This window comes from Heptranchias perlo, chromosome 8 (assembly GCF_035084215.1).
Source record: "Heptranchias perlo isolate sHepPer1 chromosome 8, sHepPer1.hap1, whole genome shotgun sequence".
Classification (NCBI taxonomy): Eukaryota; Metazoa; Chordata; class Chondrichthyes; order Hexanchiformes; family Hexanchidae; genus Heptranchias; species Heptranchias perlo.
Genome location: NC_090332.1, coordinates 6,514,987 through 6,542,965, shown reverse-complemented (window position 1 = coordinate 6,542,965; position 27,979 = coordinate 6,514,987). Strand labels below are relative to the sequence as shown.

Genomic DNA, 27,979 nt, shown 5'->3' with positions numbered 1-27,979 from the left:
TTTCTGGTGGATCTTCATATTCCCGGAGCGGATGCGCTGGAGTTTGGAATTGGCGCAGGCCCTGGTCGTCCTCATGCTTTGTGTCTGCAGCTGCTCCCAGACCTGCTGCCCGTGCTTGGATCTGGGTCTGCGCGCACCCGTGACCGTGGAGAATCAGGTCGAGGTGGGTGTTTGGGGGTCGGGGGTGGGTGTCCCAGGTGTCGGGTATGTAAACAACTAGGTCCCGTAGATCAAGATCCTTTCAGATTCAATCCTCTCTTTGGCTGAGTTAGCCAATGGTGGGCACACTGCATTTACCTTCCGTGTTACTGGACTAGGGAGGAGAGAAAGGTCCCGTATTTGCTCCAGACTTAAATCCAGCAATCCCTCCTGGAAAGTATATGTGCATTCAGATAAGGTTATTTCTGAATTTCATTTGCATTTCCCCCATGATCAAATAGCCATCAGCAAACACAGCACTGCACAGGCCAGACCAGGGATTGGACCTGGGACCTAGTATGCATGGTTTGATTCCACCGCAGGAATGCAAATTAGTAACTGAGTTTGCATTGCAGCAGTCTGAGTAGCAACCGTAGCTCGCAGACCTTTGATGGCATTGGTTTGTGCTGCAATGGAAGCCATGACATTGGCCATCAGACGCTGCATCATGGTGGGTTCTACAGGTGCGCTGATGCAGGTGACTACCTATTCCATTTTGGAAAGGATGAGCTCTAAGCTCTGCGCAAAGCCCTGCGCCAAGTTGTAGCTGGACTCCTCCATGCCCCTTCTCATTGTGTGCAGGCTTTCCAGTGCGCCAAGCATTGGTGGTGTATGCCCATCAGCCGTCTTCTGTAGTTTGGCCCATCGAAGTCCTCATCTGATTTCTCTGCAGCAGAACTAGTGAGCGACCTCGCTCTCCAGCGAGCTGGCACCTGTGGTATCTGTTCCCCCTGCCTCGGCTCTTGCGCACTTGTGCCTGGTGTCTCACCATGTGCAGATCCCTCCTCTAACCTAACCTCTAAAGGACGCACAGTGTCAGTCTCTGAGCTGATGGAAGCAAGTGTCTGATTGAGTGATGGTGTGGCTTCAGTATCCCCCTCATCCTCCTCCTCCTCCTCCTCCTCCTCCTCGGACGGTGCCGCCACATGTTCTTGGGTATCTGCAATGACAAAGGGAAACAGGTTGAGTTGTGGAGCGGGGAGAGGAACAAGTAAGAGGTGTGTGCCGACAGCATCTGCAGCACGTGAGTCAGAAAAGATTATGGGAGGAGGGAGATGTGGGAAAGGAGAAGGAGCATTAGATATGCAGAGACCCTCTTCATCGGGACCTCCAGGGTGGCATGTTGTCATGACTGCAGCGACGGCCCGCCCAGTAATCCAAAGCACTGTCTCCTCTAGGGGGGGGTGAGGATGTGTAAGCGTCCCCGTCCACCCTCAGGTCTGTCCTGCTGCCGGCTGTTATGCGCCACCTTCTCCTGCAAGACAGAGGACAGTGTGTCAGTGAGTATCCTGCAAGGTGTATGGGTGATGTGGTCGAATAGCTGCCAGTGTGTGTGACCTGTGAGTGGTGGTTGTGGTTGTGTGGCCTGCAAGTGTGGTACTATGTGCGGGTGAGATGCAGCATGCCAAGTGCAGCATTGCGTATGGATGGGCAGTGTTTGTTGGTGGGTGGGTGATGGTGAGTCTGATGCGTGGAGCAGGGGTGCAGTTGGTAGGATGTGCCACTTGACACTTGCATTCACTCACCTTGACCACTCGTGTCAAATCATTGAACTTCTTTCGGCACTGCACCCACGTGCGTGGTGCAGTGATCCTGGCGTTCACTTCACATGCTCCATAGCCTGCCAATGCCTGGGGAGCTGCAGTCTGGAGGATCTCCTGCCACCCTGCGGGTATATATTGGCCCTCCTTTCGTCCACCCCTTCCATCAGGGCCTCCAGTGCATCATTAGGGAAGCGTGGGGCCCTCTCTCCTGCCGGTCCTGCCATTCTTGTGGCCATCTTTCCCTCCTCCTAGTGAACTGTGCGTGTTCCATTTAAAATGTGCACCTGCACCTTGAAGAGGTGCAGGCTGCTGATGACGTGCGCTGAGCACGCCCCATTTCAGACTTCCTCATTCTCTGTGCAGCCTCTCAGCAGCATGGATAGCGCTGGCTGCAAAGAGATATCATGGTAAGTAGCAGGCAGCTTGAAATTCATGTGCTGCCTGCGTAGGGGCTGTCGGGCATGGAGTAATAGCACATCATGCTACCCGCGCCCGAAAATGGCCCTTATCGAATTTTTCCCTTATCTCAATTTTGAAATTTTCATTTGACCCCCAGTCTCAACAGCTTTCTCGGGGAGAGAGTTCCAGATTTCCACTACCCTTTGTGTGAAGAAGTGCTTTCTGACATCACCTCTGAACGGCCTAGCTCTCATTATAAGGTTACGCCCCCTTGTTCTGGACTCCCCCCACCAGAGGAAATAGTATCTCTATTTACCCTATTAAATCCTTTAATAATCTTAAACACCTCAATTAGATCACCCCTCATCCATCTATACTCAAGGGAATGCAAACCTAGTCTATGCAACATGTCCTCATAATTTAACTCTTTTAGTCCCGGTACCATTCTGGTGAATCTGCGCTGCACCCCCTCTAAGGCCATTATATCTTTGCTGAGGTGCGGTGCCCAGATCTGAACACATTACTCTAAATGGAGTCTAACCAGAGCCTAATATAACTGTAACATAACCCATTTGGAATAGTGGGGAATGAACACTTGAGTTGCTGATATATGCTCCCAGCAGGCAAAACTCCACGTTGGGAATGTGAATTCCTAAGATTACTCCTGTAGAGATTTAAAAAGTAAAGGCAGTAGAGACAAAGCCCTGGGGGTCATTTTTACTTTTATTGCGGGCGAAAAATGGAGGCTAGTGAATCAGCTGCACGTTTCATACCTCGCCCGATTTTCTCTACCATTGCAGATGTCAGCTGTGGCGCAGTTGGTAGTATTCTCGCATATGAGTTAGAAGATTGTGGGTTCACAGACCCACTCCAGAGACTTGAGCCCATAATCTAAGCTGATATTCCCAGTGCAATACCGAGGGAGCGCTGCACTGTCTGATGTGCTGTCTTTTGGATGAGACTTTAAACCGAGGTCCTATCTGCCCTCTCAGGTGGACGTAAAAGATCCCACGGCACTGTTTTGAAGAAGAGCAGGGGAGTTCTCCCCGGTGTCCAGGCCAATATTTATCCCTCAACCAACACCGTTGAAACAGATGATCTGGTCATTATCACATTGCTGTTTGTGGGACCTTGCTGTGTGCAAATTGGCTGCTGCGTTTCCTACATTACAACAGTGACTGCACTTCAAAAATACTTCATTGGCTGTAAAGTGCTTTGGGACGCCCTGAGGTCGTGAAAGGCGCGATATAAATGCAAGTTTTTTTTAATTGATTCTGGCTGCCGATTTGCTATTGCCTGGTGATGAAAGTTAAAATTACCCCAGTTAGTCCAGTTCTGCTCTAAAGAGAAAACAGCAGAATTTGAATGGTATCGACTGGCAGAATCCAGCTAGAAACAGGAACGACAGCCAACCTCAATTAAGGTCAATGGTCAGATCAGGAGGCTGGAAAGCACCTAGGAGGGAGATAAGGCCTTGAAATTTGGACTGAAATTCATTGGAGTTGTGCAAGAGTGTTAAAGGAATTGCTTAACTTGATTTTGTTTGTTGGCTTCCTAGCTTATCGTGGTGCTTTATATAGATATATCGACAGACAGAGGGAGAGAGGGGGGTGGAGAGAGAGAGAGAGATGACTTTGACCAAAGAATGAAGTAGGCTGCAAAAGGTAAGTTAAATCTCTAATACCGCTAAACATAATCATCCCTTTCTCTGTTACTGATAACTGTTCTTCCTCCTCTCTTTATTACTGATTACTGTTCTCACTCTCATTACTGATTACTGTTTTCACTCTTATTACTGATTACTGTTCTCACTCTCTTATTACTGATTACTGTTCTCACTCTCTTATTGATTACTATTCTCACTCTTATTACTGATTACTGTTCTCACTCTCTTATTACTGATTACTGTTCTCACTCTCTTATTGATTACTATTCTCACTCTTATTACTGATTACTGTTCTCACTCTCTTATTGATTACTATTCTCACTCTTATTACTGAATACTGTTCTCACTCTCTTATTACTGATTACTGTTCTCACTCTCTTATTGATTACTATTCTCACTCTTATTACTGAGTACTGTTCTCACTCTCTTATTGATTACTATTCTCACTCTTATTACTGAGTACTGTTCTCACTCTCTTATTACTGATTACTGTTCTCACTCTCTTATTACTGATTACTGTTCTCACTCTCTTATTGATTACTGTTCTCACTCTCTTATTGATTACTGTTCTCACTCTCTTATTGATTACTGTTCTCACTCTCTTATTACTGATTACTGTTCTCACTCTCTTATTACTAAATACTGTTCTCACTCTCTTATTACTAAATACTGTTCTCACTCTCTTATTACTAAATACTGTTCTCACTCTCTTATTACTGATAACTGTTCTCACTCCCCTGTCTATAACTGATAACTGTACTTAATCCACTCTTTATTACTGATACTGATTACTGTTCTTTTCCTCTCCCTTGTACTAATTGCTCTCTAGTGGTTTATTTGCTTGATTGCTTTCTTCCGCTTATGCCAACGACTGGAGGCGTTGAATATACCATGTGCTGGAGTAACATTTTGGGGACTAACAGCAGGTGCGAATATCTACAGACTTCAAACAGGAGCCTGAGCTGCCTGTTCCACAGGACATTCACTGACATGTAGGGACAAATCTAGCAGACCAAATCAAGATCTCTTTCCAAAATCATATGGGTAACGTTTTTGATCTCTAAGAGATTTTGCCGGTATTTGGAACATGTCTTGTAGATATGGAAAATATCACTTCTTACACCACAGCTCCCCCTTGATTAGAATCATAGAATGATACAGCATAGAAGAAGGCCATTCGGCCCATCGTGCCTGTCCTAGCTCTTTGAAAGAGCTATCCAATTAGTCCCACTCCCTGCGCTTTCCCCATAGCTCTGCAAATTTTTCCCCTTCAAGTATTTATCGAATTGCCTTTTGAAAGTTACTATTGAATCTGCTTCCACCACCCTTTCAGGCAGTGCATTCCAGATCTATCCAGATTTACATCCATTTGTAACTTCCTGCTTCCATCCATACAACTTACCGTGGTAGACATCTTGCTTGTGATATTTGGGTGCAGAATCGTTCTTTTTTTGTCTGTAGTGACTGGACAACCTTCAGCCAGCTGAAGGGATTATCGGCAACGCGCTTTCTCTGAAAATGGGAATCCATTCCATTCTAGCTAGAGGAAGAGGAGCAGCAGCAGCAAAAGGTGGAAAGACCACATGGAGCTTCAGCTACCGGGAGACCACAGAGAAGGGGGAGAGCTTACAGATAGCCTTACCCTCCCAATGGGGCATATAAACCCAGAACGCAGTTCTCAGAGGAGCAGCGCATAAGGAGGCTGCACTTCTCCAGGGAACCTCACAGCCCATTATTTAGATCTGCCTGGTCTACAGTGGGCAAGGCACTCTCCTGTTTGGTTGTTCTGTCAGTGATTTTCTCTCAGACTTTACAGAAGGCCCTTTTTTTTTTCTCATTCGTTTGCATGTTTCACTGCTCCTTGTCTTGACTGATTATGTACAGATAGCATTATCCTTATTTTCTGTTAGTTTTTGCACTGATTAGTGGGCCCGTTTGTGTTTTGAAAGTTTTGAAGTCCAACACCCTTGCTATTTTCCCCACTTTCCTTGTTAGTCACCATATCCATTTTCTTGGAATGGTTTCAACTTAATGCAGAAACTTCCTTTTTTCTAAAGTTCAATTACTGGAAAGACACCCACTGAGTGCAACTATTAGAATCATGCTTCACCAAAACAGACACTACTGTGAGTGAATTCAGTTGCAAATTGCTTCAGTTCTTAATTCATTTGGTCTCTGAATGGTTCCTCAATTTTGCCAGTTATACAGTGGCTAAATTTTCAATCTCTCTTCCTCTTTTGGATATGAGTCATTGCACCTGCAGGTTAGCTGCCTGACTCCCGGCTTGTTCAATGCAAGCACAGGGAGTGGCTTTATCAATTTGCTATTCATACCTTAACCTCTTATCAATGTTGATTTTGATGTCAATGATTGCAAATTCAGGGCACAGGTGACCAGCTTTCAATTGGTTCATATCTTTAATGTTTCATATCTCTAAATTCTGGAATTCGCTCCCTAAGCCTCTCCGCCTCTCTGCCTCTCTCTCCTTCTTTAAAACACTCCTTAAAACCTCCCATTTTGACCAAGCTTTTGGTCATTTGTCCTAATATCTCCTTATGTGGCTCGGTGTCAAATTGTGTCTGATGACGCTCTTGTGAAGCGCCTTGGGATGTTTTACAACATTTAAGATGCTATATAAATGCAAGTTGTTGTTGTTTAATTTATGTTATACTGTAACCATTGATGTATCACATGGCAAACACTATTGCAACACTGCACTTCTGTTAGTTCTGTATTTAGTTCAGCTGTTATTACAATGTAGGGAAAATTTGTCAGCAATCCTACATACATTAGAGGATCTGAGAGTGACTCACCTGTGTGTGTGTGTGTGTGGTGATGAGGGCAGCAGAGAGTTGGGTGCAGCGGTTACTTGCTTGGAACTTGCTCTGTAAATCTAGTGGCCACTTGCATTGTGCTGAATTGAACTGTGCCCCTCTCTGCAGCTCTGTGCTCCAAAGAACTGGCCTGATGGTGCCCTGATGCTGCGAAGCTGAGGAAAGCAGCCCCAGAAAGGCAGCAGTACCATTCGAAGATATCAGAGAAAATGTAAATAGAAAGAACTTGCATTTATATAGCGCCTTTCACGTCTTCAGGGCATCCCAAATGCTTTGCAGCCAATTAATTACTTTTGAAGTGTAGTCAGAGTTGAAAAGAAAGAAATGCGGCAGCCAACTTGCGCACAGCAAGGTCCCACAAACAGCAATGTGATAATGACCAGATCATCTATTTTTAGTGTCGGTTGAGGGATAATTATCGGCTGGGACACCAGGGAGAACTCCCCTGCTCTTCTTTGAAGAGTGCCTTGGGATTTTTTATGTCCACCTGAGAGGGCAGATGGGGCCTCGGTTTAATGTCTCATCTGAAAGACGGCACCTCCCACAGTGCAGCTCTCCCTCAGCGTCAGCCTGGACTATGTGCTCAAACCTCTGGAGTGGGGCTTGAACCCACAACCTTCTGACTCGGAGATGAGAGTGCTACCCACTGAAACAATGCTGACACTTTAAATAAATGAATCTACCTTTTAATAGCTTTTAATGCAGCACTGATGAAATTGTTTAAAATAAACTATAGTTCCCTCAGTACTGATAAAGTCAGTATGCCCCCTGTGTGACATTTACAGAGGAACAGAGAATAGATACTCAGTCACGGGGCTAACTGCTGACCAGTAATTCCTATCACAGTTTAAAGATGACTATAGAGGAACTTTAGAGGCATTCCTGGAAAATAAGAAATAGGAGCAGGAGTAGGCCATACGGCCCCTCGAGCCTGCACCGCCATTCAGTAAGATCATGGCTGATCTTCTACCTCAACTCCACTTTCCCGCCCTATCCCCATATCCCTTGATTCCCTTAGTGCCCAAAAATCTATGATTTCAATCTTGAAGGAAGCTAAATTCACAATAACTGGCACCTCTCCAGATAAAAGTGGAGTCGAGTTGAATTGGCTGAGAGGCAGAACGTCCTCACTTAGAACTTCCTCCTCAAGGGCAGATTCAGAGAGTTGTAGAGTCATCCGGTCAATCGGTGGGGTTTAAGGCAGAATAGAATCCAACCCCCTGCTTGGGGAACTTAACCCAGCGAAACCAGAACAGCAGGAAGAGTGAAACTGATCGCTCGCTGGCTCTTCAACCGGGAGAGGAATATCATTCTGCGGTGTCTGAACATGGGGGCAGGGAGTCTGCTCTTATTCCTGCTCTTGGCAGCCCCTGATCCTGGGGCAGTGCACGGGAAAGTGATCCTGGATTTCAATTAATGCAGTTGGTTCTTTCAGGACAAGATCCCACCGCAGGGAATCGCCACTCAAAACCGGGTCAAAATCTGCCAGCAGTACAAGAACCACTATCACTATGCAACCCTGTACCGGACAGACCTGCGGATCCCGGTCTATTCCGTTTACAGGTATCCCTGCTCCATCGGTGTCGATAAGGGTCGGAGACCCGCTTCATGGTTTTATGAACCGCAGGTAAGAGGTACCAGCTTGTCTGGATTATTGCACTATGGTCATGAGTATACCATTCAGTTTAAAAGTGTTAAATGTATATTGTATCAGACACAACCTATAGCCTACACAAGGCAGTAGCAATGAGCGTCATGAGGTTTCTGAACAAAGTGAGATTTCTCTATGCTGGTCACTGAGAGGTCAGATTGGAATGACCAAGTGATTTTTCACCAGCTTCCGTGTTGGCGATTTATGGCAAAAGTAGTCATGATTGCGAAAGGATGGAGAGAGTAAAAGAATGAAAGAATCTGCATTTATATAGCGCCTTTCACCATCTCAGGGCATAAGAACATAAGAAATAAGAGCAGGAGTAGGCCATACAGCCCCTCGAGCCTGCTCCACGATTCAATAAGATCATGGCTGATCTTTTACCTTAACTCCACTTTCCTGCCCTATCCCCATATCCCTTGATTCCCTTGGTCTCCAAAAATCTATGAATCTCAGTCTTGAATATACTCAACGATTGAGCATCAGCAGCCCTGTGGGGTAGAAAATTCCAAAGATTCACAACCGTCTTAGTCCTGAATGGCCGACCGCTTATCCTGAGACTATGATCCCTGGTTCTAGACTCTCCAGCCTGGTGAAACAGCCTCTCAGCATCCACCCTGTCAAGCCCTCTAAGAATTTTATATGTTTCAATGGGATCACCTCTCATTCTTCTAAACACCAGAGAATACCAGCCCATTCTTCTCAATCTCTCCTCATAGGACAACCCTCTCATCCCAGGAATCAATCCAGTGAACCTTCATTGCACCCCCTCTAAGGCAAGTATATTCTTCCTTAGGTAAGTAGACCAAAACTGTACACAATACTCCAGGTGCGGTCTCACCAAAGCCCTGTTTATTGCAGCAAGATTTCCTTAATCTTATACTCCAACTCCCTTGCAATAAAGCATAACATACCATTTGCCTTCCTAATTGCTTGCTGTACCTGCATGTTAACTTTCTGTGATTCGTGTACAAGGACACCCAAATCCCTCTGAATACAACATTTTCAAGTCTCTCACCTTTTAAAACATATTCTGCTTTTCTATTCTTCCTACCAAAGTGGATAATTTCACATTTCTCCACATTATATTCCAACTGCCACCTTCTTGCCCAATCACTAACCTGTCTATATCCCTTTGCAGACTCTTTGTGTCCTCCTCACAGCTTACTTTCCCACCTAGCTTTGTATTGTCAGCAAACTTGGATACATTACACTCGGTCCCCTCATCTAGGTCATTGATATATATTGTAAATAGCCGAGGCCCAAGCACTGATCCTAGAGGCAACCCACTAGTTACAACCTGCCAACTCGAAAATGACCCATTTATTCCTACTCTCTGTTTTCTGTCTGTTAACCAATCTTCAATCCATGTTAATATATTACCCCCAATCCCATGAGCCCTAATCTTGTGTAACAATCTTTTGTGTGGCATCTTATCGAATGCCTTTTGAAAATCCAAATATACTACATCCACTGGTTCCCTCTTGTCTACCCTACTAGCTACACTCTCACAAAACTCTAATAGATTTGTCAAACACAATTTCCCTTTCATAAAAGCGTGTTGACTCTGCCTAATCATATTATGATTTTCTAAGTGCCCTGTTACCATGTCCTAATAATAGATTCTAGCATCTTCCCTACTACTTATGTCAGGCTAACTGGCCTAAAGTTCCTTGTTTTCTCTCTCCCTCCTCTCTTGAATAGTGGAGTTACATTTGCTACTGTCCAATCCACGGGGACCGTTCTAGAATCTAGTGAATTATAGAAGATCAAAACCAATGCATCCACTATCTCTGCAGCCACCTCCCTTAAAACTCTAGGATATAGGCCATCAGTTCCTGGGGATTTGTCACCTTATAGTCCCATCAATTTCTCCAGTACGTTTTCTTTATTAATCTTAATTACTTTAAGTTCCTCACTCTCATTAGACCCTTGGTTCCCCACTATTTCCAGTATGTTTATTGTGTCTTCTTCTGTGAAGACAGATAAAAAATATTTGTTCAACATCTCTGCTATTTCCTTATTCCCCATTGTAATTTCTCCTGTCTCTGGCTGTAAGGGACCCACGTTTACTTTCGCTAATCTCTTCCTTTTTACATACTTGAAGAAGCTCTTACAATCTGTTTTTATATTTCTTGCTAGTTTACTCTCATATCCTATTTTCTCCCTCTTTATCAATTTCTTGGTCATCCTTTGCTGATTTCAAAACCCTCCCAATCTTCAGGCTTAGTACTCTTTTTGGCAACATTGTAAGCCTCTTCATTTAATCTAATACCCTCCTTAACTTCTCTAGTTAGTGCACAGCAAGGTCCCACAAATGGCATGACACTTGTGACTGACAGGAAATAAGCATTAGATACAGTACTTGTTGTTTTGTATAATAGATATTAGCAACTTAGGAGGGTAAGGAAAATCACCATATTTGCAAATGACATCAAAATAGGAGTAAGGCCACATAATGAGGGGCAATATCCAAGATTCAGAAGGACTTGTAATTCCCTTCATAAACCTCTCCAGCTCTCTCTTCTCCTTTAGGATGCTCCTTAAAACCTATCCTCACCTGTCCTAATATCTCCCTAAGTGGCTCGGTGTCAAATTTTGTCTGATTACGCTCCTGTGAAGCGCCTTGGGACATTTTACTGCATTAAAGGCGCTATATAAATGCAAGTTGTTGTTGTTATCTGTTCGCTCCACATGTACTGAATGACATACGGAACGTTGCTAGCCTCTCGTTGCAGGTGAGTTACAATTGGTTACTCAGTTGTGACAGAAGTAAAGGTTCCTGTTCTTAAGACTGTATTAAAAAAAGATTAAAAATGAACTCCCATTAACCAAAATTTCTTTTGTGGTCAAGAGTAACTTCACCATTATACTGAGAATATCTGATTGATCTATGAAAAAGGGTCATGTTTGTTGGGATTAATGGGGTTTTCCAGTTGCTAATTTCTTAAATTGTGAATATTTCCTAATGCTTTGATCCATGTTGGTTTTAGATTGATAATAAAAATGCCTTGGAAGAAATGATGAGCAGCAAAAATGTTTTTAGTGACAATCAGGCGGTGGATGCAGATTACCTGCACTCAAACTTTGATAAAGGCCATCTTTACCCATTTATCCTTAATCAGATGGAGAGTGCTACAGCCACCTGCACCCTCACTAATGCGGTCCCTCAGGAGCATGGAGCCAACGTGAGATGGTATAAAGAGGTAGAATCCATTGCCCAGAAGTTGGCACAGATATGCTACAAGTCCGGCAGGTCGATGTACCTCGTGACGGGAGCTGACCGTCCCACAGATATCAAACTGAACAACAAGGTCTCGGTGCCTGGACTAGCCTGGACGGCTCTTTGCTGCACCACCTTCCCACAGGACCAGAATAACGATCCCTGTCTAAGTAACGAAATGGGGCCAGAGGAGGAGGATGTACCGTCATACAATAAAGACTTTTCTTTCGCATTCATGAAAAAGATGAAACCAGAACAAATCGCAGAGCAACTGACTGTGAGAGCACTGCAGAATGAAATGGGAGCGGGCAAGATCTTTAACATCTGCAGAGGAACAAGTGCAGACGATGAGGAAGAAACCTTCGAAGAGGTGAAAAGGTTGATTAAGGATATTTCTTCAAAAAACTGTGGCAATTCGGTCAGGGGATTGGCGTGGGTATTTACAGTAATGTCTTGTCTTCTGTTAGAGATATGGTCAAAGTGGGTTTAGTGGCTTAAGATGGCCAAACTTGCCGTCAGTTCTCAGAGTAATGATATTTTAGTGCCTTAGGCTTACCATCAGTTACGCATGAATTTGGTCACATTGTTAAACAAGTTATTCAGGTTCTAGCAATCTATTGAGTGTTCCCTCAGAATTGGAACAGGCACTGTTGGTGTAATCTCATAATCTGTCAAAGTCAGCAGTTCATAGGAACAGGAGTAGACCATTCAGCCCCTCGAGCCTGTTCCACCATTCAATTAGATCATGGCTGATCTGAATCTCAACTCCATTTACCTGCCTTGTTTCCATATCTCTTAAGACCCTTGCACAACAAAAATCTTATCCACCTCATTTTTTAAATTTTCAATTGACCCCCAGCCTCAACAGCTTTTGGGGAAGAATTCCAGATTCCCACTATCCTTTGTGAAGAAATGCTTCCTGACATCACTCCTGAACAGCTTAGCGCTAATTTTAAGGTTATGCCCCCTTGTTCTGGACTCTGCCACTAGAGGAAATAGGATAGATGGAGAGAAACTATCAACTCCTTTAATCATCAGAAATGCCTCAATTAAACCACCCCTTAATCTTTTATACTCAAGGGAATACAAGCCCAGTCTATGCAACCGATCTTCATAATTTAACCCTTTTAGCCCCGGTATCATTCTGGTGAATATACACTGCACCCCCTCCAAGGCCAACATATCCTTCCTGAGGTGCAGTACACAGAACTGAATGCATTACTATAAATGGGTCCAACCAGAGTTCTGCACAGCTGTAATAGAACTTCCTCCCCTATGTGTTCCAGCCCCCTTGAGATAAAGTTCAACATTCCATTAGCCTTTAAATTTATTTTTTGTACCTGTCCACGACCTTTCAGTGATTTCTGTGCTTGGACCCCTAAATCTCTCTGCCCTTCCACAGTTCCTAATTTTTCACCATTTAGAAAATACAATACTCTAATCTATCATTCTTTAGTCCAAAGTGGACGACCTCACACTTCCCCACCTTGAACTCCATCTGCCACAATTTTGCCCACTCACTTAATCTATCAATGTCCCTTTGCAACTGTTCACTGTCAGGACCCTCACCAGTTTTCTGCCGTTCTTTTCCAAGACCCTGAATAATGTCCTACTGTTTTTTGCCACCTGGCATTGAATGCTAAATCTCTCAACAGTATTTATTGTGCCACATTGTAATTAAACCAAAGACAAGAAGTCATTTCAGAAAACTTATTAACCAATTCAAAAACCCAAATGAACACTGTTCCCAAGTAGTTTAATCTCTCTGAGGATTCGTCTCCCAACCAATTTGATCTCTCTCTTCCCCTCACCAGTGGATTCTGTTTTCCACCAATCCTCAGATAATCTCGTTCCCAATATCTCAAAAGAGGCAGGTCCCAGTGGAATTCAAATTCTAATCCTAATCCAATCTATGGTCCTAAAGAATTCCAATTCCACAATCTGAGAGAATCCCATTTCCAATTCACCTAAATTGCTGAAGACCCGCCTCTCTATCTGTGTCAGAGCATCGGACTGTGACAGAGCCAACAAATGTGGTCTTGTTACGACGTGTTCCTGGTGGTGGAACCTTTATGTTTCATGGTCAATTGTCCTTCCGCTATGGAAGATTCACTCCCCTTTGAAGAGGACTCACTCCTGTCAATTCAACAGTTGGGCTGCTTTCCGCTGGGATATTTCCTACTGATGGAACTTCAAACGAGAACACGAACCTTAACGACAGTCGAAGACCCAACCTTTCCAAAGACAAAGTCAACAGTAGTGGTGGGGTTTATGAAGGTACAGATGCTGGCCCTGCCTACTGTCTCTTTCACTACAGTGCCTCCCCCCCCCCGATGCCACTGAATACTTGTAGTCTTGTACTCCTTCAGTGGTAGTGGAAATAGTGGATGGTCCGAAAGATCACAGAGTTCTCCCAAATGATGATCTTCACCATTAAAAGAACTGGACAGAGTGGGGATGACCATCACAATCCAGAGGTTACTGATTTCAACTCTGGTGAGGTAGAATATTGTGCTAAGTTCCCAATCTCTCTCCATCCATAAGTGTAAAACATTAATGCAGCCTCGATACAATAACCATATATTTTTGAATGAGGAAGGAGTGTTTTCTGTAGGAAGTCACAAGGGACAATACAGGACGTGACCAATTTTGGAATTAATCAAAAAGACAGCCTCCAACCGGGAAATGATTTATATTCCTTTGAGTTTACTTTCATTTTTCTTTGTGATTTTAAGCGATATTATTAATGAATTAAAGATGATGTACATCGATCCAGGTATATGAGGCAATGGATTTACTTTCCTAAGCCTTATGATTTTTACTCTGATTGCAGATCTGATGTGATTCGATCAATCAGTTTGTATGTAACTCCTAGTTATTTAGGTGGATGTTATTACTTCGCCTTTTGTGTACCTTATATTTTTATGCTAGTGTTTTACTCTTGTCAGATATGTTTTAATTATTCAATTTACATATAATTTCTAGTTATAGATTTGCATGGATATTACCTGGTCTTTGAATATAATCAACCTGGTTAGCATTATTTTGTATGTACCATGAATTTTACTACTGTATTGTCTGCATGACCGGCGAAGCGATCAATTCACTCGCCCAATGTGATCCGGCGGAAGAACTGCGGAAACCCCTGAGAAACAGAATACATGGTGTTGATAAATACTCAAATTTGTGATGGTATCGATTGTGTTATTTTTTGAATAAAGTAATGTTGGTGAATAATTTTAATTGTATTATTGTGAAACCTTTAATGTCTTTTTGTTGCTGTCTCTGGGATCGATTTCCCGGCAGAATGGCTCCAATGGGAGCTGAAATCCTTCGCCTTTGAAATAAACACTTCCCTGCAGTAAAATACAGTCACCTCTAAGATTAGCGTAAGTGCTACGAAATACCGGTAACGTTAAAGCAAACACAACCGTAAACCTAACCCACAGCCAACCATTGGCGCAACCCTATCCCCGACCTTAAACTTAATATGAACTTCCCTCAAGGCTAAACGGTTAAAACTTTAAACCGGGGCAGATTACCGGGCGATTGGGAGTGACGCCGGAGTGGGAGTGATGAGTAAAGTGCCTCAACAAGACCGACAGGGGTAGGCAGAATCTAATAAAAGGTAAACTTGCTTGGAGTAGTCCAGGAGTTTGAGGCAGTAACGGGCTAGTCCAGGAGTCCATGGCAGTAACGGGCTAGTCCAGGAGTCCATGGCAGTAACGGGCTAGTCCAGGAGTCCATGGCAGTAACGGGCTAGTCCAGGAGTCTATGGCAGTAACGGGCTAGTCCAGGAGTCCATGGCAGTAACGGGCTAGTCCAGGAGTCTATGGCAGTAACGGATTGTCCAGGAGTCTATGGCAGTAACGGGCTAGTCCAGGAGTTTGAGGCAGTAACGGGCTAGTCCAGGAGTTCATGGCAGTAACGGGCTAGTCCAGGAGTCTATGGCAGTAACGGGCTAGTCCAGGAGTCTATGGCAGTAACGGGCTAGTCCAGGAGTCTATGGCAGTAACGGGCTAGTCCAGGAGTCTATGGCAGTAACGGGCTAGTCCAGGAGTCTATGGCAGTAACGGGCTAGACCAGGAGTCTATGGCAGTAACGGGCTAGTCCAGGAGTCTATGGCAGTAACGGGCTAGTCCAGGAGTCTATGGCAGTAACGGATTGTCCAGGAGTCTATGGCAGTAACGGGCTAGTCCAGGAGTTTGAGGCAGTAACGGGCTAGTCCAGGAGTTCATGGCAGTAACGGGCTAGTCCAGGAGTTCATGGCAGTAACGGGCTAGTCCAGGAGTCTATGGCAGTAACGGATTGTCCAGGAGTCTATGGCAGTAACGGATTGTCCAGGAGTCTATGGCAGTAACGGGCTAGTCCAGGAGTCTATGGCAGTAACGGATTGTCCAGGAGTCTATGGCAGTAACGGGCTAGTCCAGGAGTCTATGGCAGTAACGGGCTAGTCCAGGAGTCTATGGCAGTAACGGGCTAGTCCAGGAGTTTGAGGCAGTAACGGATTAGTCCAGGAGTTCATGGCAGTAACGGGCTAGTCCAGGAGTTTGAGGCCGTAACGGGCTAGTCCAGGAGTCCATGGCAGTAACGGGCTAGTCCAGGAGTCTATGGCAGTAACGGGCTAGTCCAGGAGTTTGAGGCCGTAACGGGCTAGTCCAGGAGTCTATGGCAGTAACGGGCTAGTCCAGGAGTCTATGGCAGTAACGGGCTAGTCCAGGAGTCCCTCCACAGGGTCGCCCGCCCTCTTTAATTTCCTCTAGCCTTACATCCCCTCCTCTGGCCTCCTGGACATTCCTCCTTCCTCTCCACTATAGTCCGGCAGAGCCTTCAACCATCTTGGGGCTGCACTGTCCGGAACTCCCCCCTACACCCCTCTGGCTCTTTACATCCCCCTCCACCTTCATCATCCTCTTCTTCGCACTGTTACCCCATTGGTGGTTAATCCTGAATCAGAACTTGAGAGAAACAAATGAATGAGAAAGTTTATAAGAGCCAATTCTCCGAGTGTGTGCCGATGGCGGGGAGCACCATCCCTGGGCCGCACCCGTCCGGACGTGGCGGGCAACGTGCCCACCAACCGAATATTGGGCGCCCCGCTGGAGCTTCTCAGGCCATCGATGTCATTGAATCGGGCCGAGCGCACCCACAGTTTCCCGATAGGCGCGGCAGCGGGCGAGACTCCCCACCAGCAGCGCGTACGCGGCAAATCAGCTCTTATGTGCGTCCTCTGAAGCACTCCGGCCCAGGCAGTTTGGATACCTCTGAACCTGGGAGTCCATAGTAGAGAGTGTGTGATCCTGAGTGTAAAATTACCAACACGGCAACCAAATTGCTAAGACTCTAACTAATTCGGCATTACATGTCCAACTGAAGCTTCATCAGAGGGTTGTGGTCAAGCCCGTTTATTGAGGCACTGTTAGGGTTGGTCCTTCTGTTTCTACCTCATGATGTCCGCCTTGGCTCACTCTCGCCTCTGGGTCAGAATGGTCATGGGTTCAAGCCCCACTCCAGAGACTTGAGTCCATAATCAAAGATGACACACCCAGTGCAGTACTGAGCGAGTGCTGCACTGTCGGAGGTGCTGTCTTTCAGAAAAGACGTTAAACCGAGGCCCCGTCTGGCCTCTCAGGTGGACGTAAAAGATCACACGGTATTATTCAAAGAAGAGCAGATGTCATGGACAATATTTATCCCTCAACCAACACCTAAAACAGATTATCTGGTTATTATCACATTATCTGTTTGTGGGACCTTGCTGTGCATAAATTGGCTGCGAGTTTCCTACATTACAACAGTGACTACACTTCAAAAGTATTTAATTGGCTGTAAACACTTTGGGACGTACTGAGGCCATGAAAGGCACTATATAAATGCAAGTTCTTTCTTTCTTTCATGGATTTTTAATGTAAGAATTTAGGACCAATCTGTCATTGTCACCAGTCTGTGTATCAGCATGTCTGTACTTGTTCTGAATATCTTGCAGAGATAATATGAAACAGGTATTTTGGTCTATCGCAATCATTCCTTAGTGGTCTCAGCAGTTTTAATATGTAAATAGCAATGTCGATGCCCTTTTTTCTCTAAATTGATTTCAGTGTTCAACAGCAAAGATCCATGGCTGCAGTCTCATGTGTGAGTAAATCAGATAATTGAACTGTATGTTGTGTAAGATTATCACGTACACACCAACTGTCTGTGGTTTCAGGCAGACATCAGCGTTTTGGAGTCAGTTTGTGATTCTCCGCATTTGAGATGAGGGGGACGAGAGTGCAAGCATGAACTAGGGGATAGGGGAGGGAGGGTAGACCACCAGCGTAAACTTGGGGAGAGGTGAGGAGGAGGAGAGAGGTAGCGTCAACTGGGGGGAGAGGGGAGGTAAAAGAGTGAGCTAGCATGAACTTGATGGGGAGGTGGGGGGTTGGTGGTGGGAGGTGAGAACCATATCACTGTGGCAGTTTTAAACCAGCAACAGACATATTTAGCGACAGGCAGTGCCAATAGACACCCACATCATCCCACAGTTTGAGGCCACGTCAGGTTTTTGGAAGTTGCATTTAATCTAAAAAAATAACTGAATTTACTAATGTAATAATAAACTTGCATTTATACTGCACCTTATCACATCCTCAGGGTGTTCTAAAGTTACTTCACATTCAGTAAATAACTTTTGAAATGCAGTCACTGTTGTTTTATCAGAAAACACAGCAGCCAAGTAGGAAATGAGACGAGCGATCGGTACATCTGTTTTTGGTGATATATATTGAGAGGCGTGTTGGCCGGGACGCCTCCTTGCCATGGGACTTTTTACATCCACCTGAACAGGTAGATTTGGTTTAACACCTCGCATGAAAGACAGCACCTCCAACAATGCAGCACCCCCTCAGGACTGCACTGAAGGATCAGCCCAGATTACATGCTCAAATGCAGTGAAACTATTTCCTCTGATGGGGGGGGGGGGGGGGGAAGACCAGAACAAGGGGGAATAACCTTAAAAATTAGAGCTAGGCCATTCAGGGGTGATGTCAGGAAGCACTTCTTCACACAAATGATAGTGGAAATCTGGAACTCTCTCCCTCAAAAAGCCGTTGATTTGAGGCTGGGGGTCAATTGAAAATTTCAAAACTGAGATTGATAGTATTAAGGGTATTAAAGGATATGGAACTAAAGTGGGTAAATGGAGTTATGATACAGATCAGCCATGATCTAATAGCATGGCGGAACAGGCTTGAGGGGCTGAATGGCCTCCTCTTGTTATAATGACCTTATGTTCCATTCGGCCCAATCGGTCTAGAATGAACTTTTGCATCTTCCCCTTTCCCTCCTCCTCCTTCCTCTCCTATTCCCCTCCTCGTCTACCTCCCTCTTTCTTCCCCCTCCCCTGCTCTTGCCTTCCTCCTCCCCCTCCCATTCCTCCTCTCTCCCTTCCTCCTCCATTCCTTGTTCTCCTCTCCGCTCATCCTCCCCAAACCCTGTCCTCATCCTCCTTCCCTCCATCTCACTCTCCCTCTTCCCCTTCCACTCCTCCTCTTCCTCTCCCCCCCCTTCCACTTGCCTCCTCCCCTTCCCCTTCCACTCTCTTTCTCTTCCCCCTCCCTCTCACTTGCCCCTCTCCTCCCCTCCCTCTCTTCCTCTCCTTTCCTGTCCCTCTTCCCCTCCCTCTCACTTCCCCCTCCTTTGACCTCCTCTCCCCTCCCTCTTCTCCCCTCCCCTCTTCCCCCCCTCTTTGTTTGGCAGTTCTATAAAGGGGCTCGCCCGCCCTACAATCCCATTCTAATAGAAAAAAAGAACTTGCATTTATACAGTGCCTTTCATGACCTCAGGAAGTCCCAAATCGCTTTACAGCCAATTAGCTACTTTTGAATTGTCGTCACTGTTGTAATGTAGGAAATGCGGCAGCCAATTTGTGCACAGCAAGATTCCACAAACAGAAATGTGATAATGACCCGATAATTGTTTTAGTGATGTTGATTGAGGGTTAAATATTGACTAGGCTCTTCTTCAATAGTGCCATGGGATCTTTTTCATCCACCTGAATGGGCAAACTCAGTTTAACGTCTCATCCGACAGTGCAACACTCCCACTGTACTCCACTCCCTCAGGAGTGTCAGCCTAGATTACATGCTCAAGTCTCTGGAGTGAGGCTTGAACCCACAACCTTCTGACCCAGTACGTTAACCTGTCCTTTCTCTCTTGAGATGCTGACTGATGTCGGGATCTGATTGAATTCCCAGCATTTTCTGGTTTTATTTAAGGTTTTCAGCATTTCCCATTTTTAATTGAAAAATTATTTCTATACACTTGCACTTCTGTCATGCTGGCACTAGATGGGGCTGCCACACTGTGAGAGTGAAGTTTCAGCCTCATTGGCCAACAGCCATGGGACTGACCAGTTAATCTGTTTTCTTCTGGTGTTAGTTGAGTGAGGAATGTCCCAGGAGAGCTCCCTACTCTTCCTCCAATAGTGCCACGGGCTCTTTAGCATTCAACAGAACTGCCAAACGTCTTACCCGAGCCTGGTTTAACACTCCAAATTCCTGGACTGGGGTTTAAACCCACAACCTTCTGAATCAGTGGTAAAATGCAGCCAGCTGAGCTAAAGTAACACTAGTATTAAGCTCTAAATTAGATCTGTGCTGTGATTAACCATTTTATTATTGAGGTGAGTGAAGTGGAAATCCATCACCCTATTTGAGACTCCAAACCAAAATGCTGATAAACCCGCACAGGTAAGGTTACCGTTTGCCCGATATGGAGTCCGCATTCTTCCCTCAAAATGACACATCCCACTCACTTAATCCCAGAGACTTTGGACGCAGAGAGTCCGAATTGAGCACAGGAGTAATGCAGGCCTTTAACTAGCTAACAGTGCACAGCCTACCAGAAGCTTCTCGCATGCTTCTGCGGCCTGGACCACCCTAGCTACAAGGACACTGGCTTGTTTTCCACTTGGAGGCAAGCGGGAAAAATCCCAGCTCCCAGCGACTGGTCTAGTTCACCGACTCTCACCATGAGCCAAACTGGCTGACCAATCGTCAACAGCGTTGTCGGCCTGCCTGACTTGGGTATTGAATTATTGGGGGTGATTTTCATCTCGTTAGTGTTCTGTTTTTTCAGCGTGAGTGGGACAGTAGTGAGGTGTAATTTTTAAAATGTGCTAGTGCTCACTTGCCCCTGAGGTCTGTCTGATACGACTTCCCTAATATAGGCGGCCAGCGTGCCTGCCCGAAACAGGCGGGAGCCTAATGCCTATGTGTGAATCCCTGTGCTTGCTCACCTACATCAGCTCCCGGTCCAGCAACGCCTCGATTTTAAAATTCTCACCCTCATTTTCAAATCCCTCCATGGCCTCGCCCCCTCCCTATCCCTGTAACCTCCTCCAGCCCTACAACCCTCCGCGACCTCTGTGCTCCTCCAATTCTGGTCTCTTGCGCATCCCCGATTTTCATCGCTCTATCATTGGCGGCCGTGCCTTCAGCTGCCTTGGCCTTAAGCTCTGCAATTCCCTCCCTAAACCTCTCCGCCTCTCTACCTCTCTCTCTTCCTTTAAGGCGATCCTTAAAACCTACCTCTTTCACCGGCTTTTGGTCACCTGTCCTAACATCTCCTTACATGGCTCGGTGTCAATTTTTGTCCAATAATGCTCCTGTGAAATGCTTCGGGATGTTTTCCTATGTTAAAGGCCCTTTATAAATACAAGTTGTTGTTACAAAGAATTTACAGCACAGAAACAGGCCATTCGGCCCAACAGGTCCATGCTGGTGTTTATGCTCCATGTGAGCCTCCTCCTACCTTTCCTCATCTATCCCTATCAGCATATCCTTCTATTCCTTTTTGCTGATGTGTTTATCGAGCTTCCCCCTAAATGCATCTATGCTAGTCGCCTCAACTACTCCTTGTGGTAGCGAGTTCCACATTCTTATCACTCTCTGGGTGAAGAAGTTTCTCCTGAATCCCCTATTGGATTTATTAGTGACTATCTTATATTTATGGCCCCCAGTTCTGGTCTCCCCCACAAGTGGAAACATCTTCTCTACGCCTACCCTATCAAATCCTTTCATAATCTTAAAGACCTCTATCAGGTCATCCCTCAGTCTTCCCTTTTGTAGAGAAAAGAGCCCCAGCCTATTCATTCTTTCCTGATAGGCATAACCTCTCAGTTCTGGTACCATCCTAGTAAATCTTTTTTGCACCATCTCCAGTGCCTTTATATCCTTTTTATAGTGACCAGAACTGTTCGCAGTACTCCAAGTGTGGTCTAACCAAGGTTAGTACGAGTTTAGCATAACTTCTCGGCTTTTCAATTCTATCCCTCTAGAAATGAATCCCTGCACTTGGTTTCCTTTTTTTATGGTCTTGTTAACCTGCATTGCTACTTTTAGTGATTTGTGTGTCTGTACCCCTAAATCCCTCTGCTTCTCTACCCTGTTTAAACTCTTATTTTCCAAGGAATATATGGCCTCCTTATTGTTCGTACCAAAATGTACCACATCACACTTATTCATTTGAAATTCATTCATTAAGCTAATTGTTCTATAGTTCCCTGGACTTGTACTATCTTTCTTTTTAAATATAGGAATCACATTAGCTGTCCGCCAGTCCTCTGGCACTATTCCGTTTTCTAATGAATTTTTATATATAAGTATTAGCGCCTCAGCTATCTCCTCCCTAACTCCTTTTAATATGCGCAGATTCAATCCATCTGGACTTGGGGTTTTATCCTCTCTAAGTTTGATTAGTTTATCAATTATCTCCCCCCTTTCTATCTTAAATGTTTTTACATCTTTTTGGATCTCTTCTTCTAATGTCCTGCCCACCATATTAGTCTCCCTGATAAATACTGAAACAAAGTAATTATTTAATATTTCTGCCATTTCGTTGTCATTGCCTGTGAGTTTATTAAGTGCATCCCTTGTTCTTGTTGTTTAGGATCCGGTTGCCATTTTGGTCTCCACCCGCACTGCTATCGCCAGTTCCTCTACCCGCCCACAAACCATGGCCAAGTACCAGTTGGGAGGCCTCCATTTCCAGCGGTATTCACAGAGTTTCTCAGTCGCCCTCAGGTAACACGCTGGAAAGTTTTGGGAGACAATTCAGGGACGACTTTAACTTTTGGTTAATGGGTGTGACCGGATTGGTTGCTTGTTGCACACACCACCCGATTTTCCTATCTTTCAAGTCAATGGAGAGGAATGTTGCTGGGGTATATCAGGTGTGGCTCAGTGAGTAGTACTCTTGCCTCTAAGTCAGAAGGTTCTGGGGTCAAGTCCCACTCTAGAGACTTGAGCATATAGTTCAGGCTGCCACTCCCAGTATGGTACTGAGGGAGTGCTGCACTGTTGGAGGTGCTGTCTTTTGGATGAGACCTTAAACCAACGCCCTATCTGCCCTCTCGGGTGGATGTAAAAGGTCAAATGGCACATCATTGGTTTGGAGGGTTTGGGAGGTGAGTATGTTAGGAGAGAACTAGTGCTGGGTGTGTTTTTGTAAACAGGTAGGACCTGTTTGTAGCGATACAGTAGCTTGACTGGTAAGCATTGTCTAAGTTCAAATAACTCAGAGGCTGTGATTGTTGTTCAGTTCAGACAGGCCTCGAAACCAGAGCTTCACACCCAGCTGCAGCCACTCCCTTCAGGGACTGACTCAACGTTCCATTTTTAACACTGGGATCAGTTGCTATGTTACTGGAATAAAATAGGAGGAAGAGGTCACGCGTGCACATGTCTGGGCACATGCACCACCATTGCATGTGCAGATAGGTTCTCCCTGGGCCTATCATTTCCAAATGTGATCAGACTTTAGCAAAAGGCAACCTTGGAAAGATTGAAGGGGCTTTTAAAATACTGTTCGCGACTAATATTGTGCGCCTTCGCGAATGGAATTCACACACTTTCAGTTAGTTATCAAGTGCAATGATGTTCTGTAGGCAAATACAGAAGCCATTTTGTGCACAGCAAGATCCCACCGACAGATTGCGAAGTTATTGTGTTTTCGGGTGTTGATTGTCTGCTCATTTATCACATTGCTGTTTGTGGGACCTTGCTGGGTGTAAATTGGCTGCCTCGTTTCCTACATTACAACAGTGACTACACTTCATTGGCTGTAAAGTGTTTTGGGATGTCCCGAAGTCTTACACGGTGCTATATAAATGCAAGTTGTTTCTTAGAGGAGGAAGGGGCAGGGGGAGGGAACCGGTGCTATGGTGGCAGCCATGTTTTTCTCCCAATAAATGGGCTGGCTTCACCAATAGTGGGCAGCGACTCTCACGGCTGAGACCCAGCATTGGAAGGGGAACAAATATGACTACTGATGGCCTACTTGCCTCTCTTCATCCTGCAAGGTGCTGACTTAAGTGATTATAACCGCTCTTAACTCAACTGATAAAAGCTCATTGAGATTTTAAAAAGAGCAAGGAAAAATTGATTTCTGTAACCTAAAGAAGAGATATAAAGTCCAGTAAGAAAGGCCCCACTGTATTTCCGACATTTTCTGTTTTTTATTTTGGATTTCGGATTTCCAAGAATCTTTGTAGGGAGAAACTGATGCCAGTGGCAGGAGGGTTGGTAACCAGAGGACGCAGATTTAAGGTGATTGGCAAAAGAACCAGAGGTGCATGAGGAATTTTTTTTAATACGCAGCGCGTTGTTATGATTCGAAATGCACTGCCTGAAAGGACGGTGGAAGCAGATTCAATAGTAACTTTCAAAAGGGAATTGGATAAATACTTTAAGGGGAAACATTTGCAGGGCTACGGGAAAAGAGCAGGGGAGTGGGACTAATTGAATAGCTCTTTCAAAGAGCTGTCACAGGCACGATGGGCCGAATGGCCTCCTTCTTTACTGTATACTCTGATTTTATGATAAAATTCTATTAAATGGCTTTTTGGCATTTTTGCAGTGTGACAGCCAAAGATACACTCTACCCCATTATATGCAATGAACGATTACAGATAGATAGAGAGATAGATTCAGGAGATAATCGGATATGATTCTGGGGAGAGGATTGAGGGATATGATGAGGAGGCGGGTAGGTAGGGGTGAGACCTATCAAAAAGAGATGGACTTGTCGGGGCCTGATGGACCAGTTCCTAGTTCTTTCGTAAGTTTTAAAATGTGTTAGCGGGCTGAGTAAACACTGATGTAATATTCCACCTGTTGATTTTACAGACTCTAACCTTGCATTCAATGTGTCCTTTAATTGCGCACACTCTGATTTACCTATTTTATTAAACTGCCCTTTAATTAAAATGTCTTTTAGTTTTAACACACGATGTGCATGGTTGAATTCTCATAATGAAACAAGTAGGTAGCCACCATCACAGTGTCTGGGCGGAACTGAACGCTTGGGCCCACACTGTGGGACTTGGTTAATGAATAATAAAAAGGTCCTGGCTCCATTGGGGAGGTGAACGAGACAAGTGCTTTGTAAAAATGGGTGGGTGGGTGTGTGTGTGTGTGTTTTTTTGTTTATGATTAAATGACTGAACAACGGCAAAGAGAAACACTTACTAAAAAACAGCAGTGACCCCTGAAGAGAAGTAACTGCGCAATGATTAAATAGAGGCTAACCTCATAGTTATTTACAATCTCATCCTTATCGCTCCAACCTACAGACTCCAAAGTCCAGGCGGTGGGGGAAACCACATTGCACTCTTCCCTTTAGCCAATGTTAACCTTAGGGACTGTCTCAAAAGTTCTTATTCCTGTCCGAGAAGTATATGGATTCAAATAGGTCTTGAGCCTGTTTTTGCCTGATGCTTACAAAAGGAAAGAAAGACTTGCATTTATATTGTGTCTTTCACAACCACAGTACCTCCGAAAGCGATTTACAACCAATGAAGTACAGTCAGTGTTGTAATGTAGGAAACGCTGCAGCCAATTTGCACACAGCAAGCTCCCACAAACAGCAATGTGATAATGACCAGATAATCTGTTTTTAGTGATGTTGGTTGAGGAATAAATATTGGCCAGGACACTGGGGAGAACTCCCCTGCTTTTCTTTGAATAGTGCCAATGGGATCTTTTATGTCCACCCGAAAGAGCAGATGGCGCCTCAGTTTAACGTCTCATCCAAAAGACAGCACCTCCAATAGTGCAGTACTCTCAGCTTAGATTATGTGCTCAAGTCTCTGGAGTGGGACTTGAACCCACAACCTTCTGACTCAGAGATGAGAGTGTTACCCACTGAGCCAAGGCTGACACAAGAAAGAAAGAACAAGCTTACATTAACGTAGCATCTTATCACATGTCACAGGACATCCTAAAGCACATCACATACATCGAAAGTGTAGGCACTCTTGTTATGTGGGTTAGCAGCAGCCAATTTGCACACAGCCAGGTCCCACAAATTGCACCGTGGGATCTTTTGCATCCACCTGAAGATTCAGGCAGAGCACAGGTTTAACAGCTCATCCGAAGAACAGATGCACATTTCACCGGAGTGTTCCTTCAATTCTGGCCTCTTGCACATTCCAGATTTCCTTCGCCCCATCATTGGCGGCCGTGCCTTCAGCAGTCTAGGCCCTAAGCTCTGGAATTCCCTCCCTAAACCTCTGCACCTCTCCTCCTTTAAGTCGCTCCATAAAACCTACCTCTTTGACCAAGCTTTTGGTCACCTGTCCTAATATCTCTTTATGTGGCTAGATATCAGTTTTTGTCTGATTCCGCTCCTGTGAAGCGCCTTGGGATGTTTTACTACGTTAAAGGAACGATATAAATGCAAGTTGTTGTTGTTGGACAGCATTCAGGACTGGGAATCCTGGCTGATTTTTCCCTCCCTAAACCAGTGTCACCGAGGCCAAATTGCAGCACTCCTACCAGCACCTTGGCTGCGATCGGACCCATAACCTCCCTGGCTCAGCCTCTCACTGGCCAAGCTCACCGAGCCAGCGGGAGGGTCCTCATCAGTTATTTCTTTATCTGGAGTTGATTGCGTTATACTAACCCCGACACCCTCAACAGTCCTTTCAGATTGGACTCACCATCTTCCTGGTGCAATGAGAACCAATGTCACTTGATACCAAGATGCTCCCATTAGCGATCCAGCCACCTGGCAGTAATCCGATATCTGGGAGACTCTCAAGAGGAGGGAGCAAGGGTTCCCGTGAATACAAAGCTATATTTAAAATAGCAAGTACAGTAAATATTGAACCCCCCCCCACGCCCCCACAGAGCTTCTAGGAGGAGGGGAGCGGAGTGAGAGTTAAAAATACATCACATTAATTAATGAGCTTTAGTTTGTTAGCATTGTATTTCTGTAACAGGGTTTCAGAGGTTCATCAGTAGAAATGTACAGAGTACTGAGCCATAAAGAACAGTTGGATTCCTGGTCTGTGCTAACATAGCTGATTTTAAAAGTCAGGGTGGCTGTGTGAATGATTTGACTCTATTGGGCTAGGGAGCGAGTGACAAATACCAGCCAAAGATCCCACTCCCGATCGGCATCCAGTGAACCCTGCTGAAAGTGCGCATGTGTGCAGCCGAGATCAGGCTTGCTTGTGATGCCTTCCGTGGTCGAATTGGCCCGCGGAAACTCACCACCAGGGGCTCACACACGAAGAGTGGGTGCTCGGGCCCACCGTTGAACCGTCAGCAGGGAGTCGCCCCCTTCAGGAGGAGGAGGAAGTAAAACTGGAACCCGTAGTGTACAAGAGAGATTGGAGAGGAAATTCGACTCAGGCGGCAGCGCAAAATGGGTGGAATTGAATCTGTAGATTCAATACAACTAAATATCAAGCCGGCAGTATAATGATGACTGATGGGGTACCGCCCATTTAGTGCTAGTGCCCGAGGCAAATTTCTACCCCAACATCTTTAAATGGATTTCAAAATGCGTTCGGTACTCAAGAGAGTTAATGGTGAATGAGGTGACATCCTGCTACATCAATGATTCAAGCACAGTGGGAGGGACAAAGCTTTCTAGTTTGAAGCAGTTTGATATGGATCACCAGGTCATGCATTTCAGAGCCCATGGCGGGTTACACCCTGAGTTAATCATCTCTGCCTGTAGCTATTCGCTCTCGATGGGAGTCGAATTTGCATTTTTTTTTTCCCCTCCTTGCAACAAAGGCAGAAACATTTATTTGTCTGAAAGCTGCCAGGTGAGTAAAGCTCGAGAGTCTTTCCGGCTCTAAGTGCTACGTGTATCAGCCCTGGCTCAGTGGGTAGCACTCTTGCATCTGAGTCAGAAGGTTGTGGGTTCAAAGTCCCACTCCAGAGACTTAAGCACATGACCTAGGCTGACACTCCCAGTGCAGTACTGAGGGAGTGCTACACTGTCAGAGATGCTGGATGAGATGTTTAAGCCCTGTCTGCCCTCTCAGGTTGATATAAAAGATCACATGGTGATATAGTGAAGAAGAGCAGAGGAGTTCTCCCTGATGTCCAGGCTAATATTTATCCCTCAACCAACATCACTAAAACATGTTATTTGATCATTATCTCATTGCTGTTCATGGGATTTTGC

The 27,979-nt window shown here is 45.1% G+C and overlaps 1 pseudogene; it reads left to right on the top strand.

The window, feature by feature from the left end:
• The first annotated feature begins 31 nt into the window (after positions 1 to 31).
• LOC137324296 (uncharacterized) lies at positions 32 to 14,753 on the top strand (annotated as a pseudogene).
• Positions 14,754 to 27,979: the final 13,226 nt, after the last annotated feature.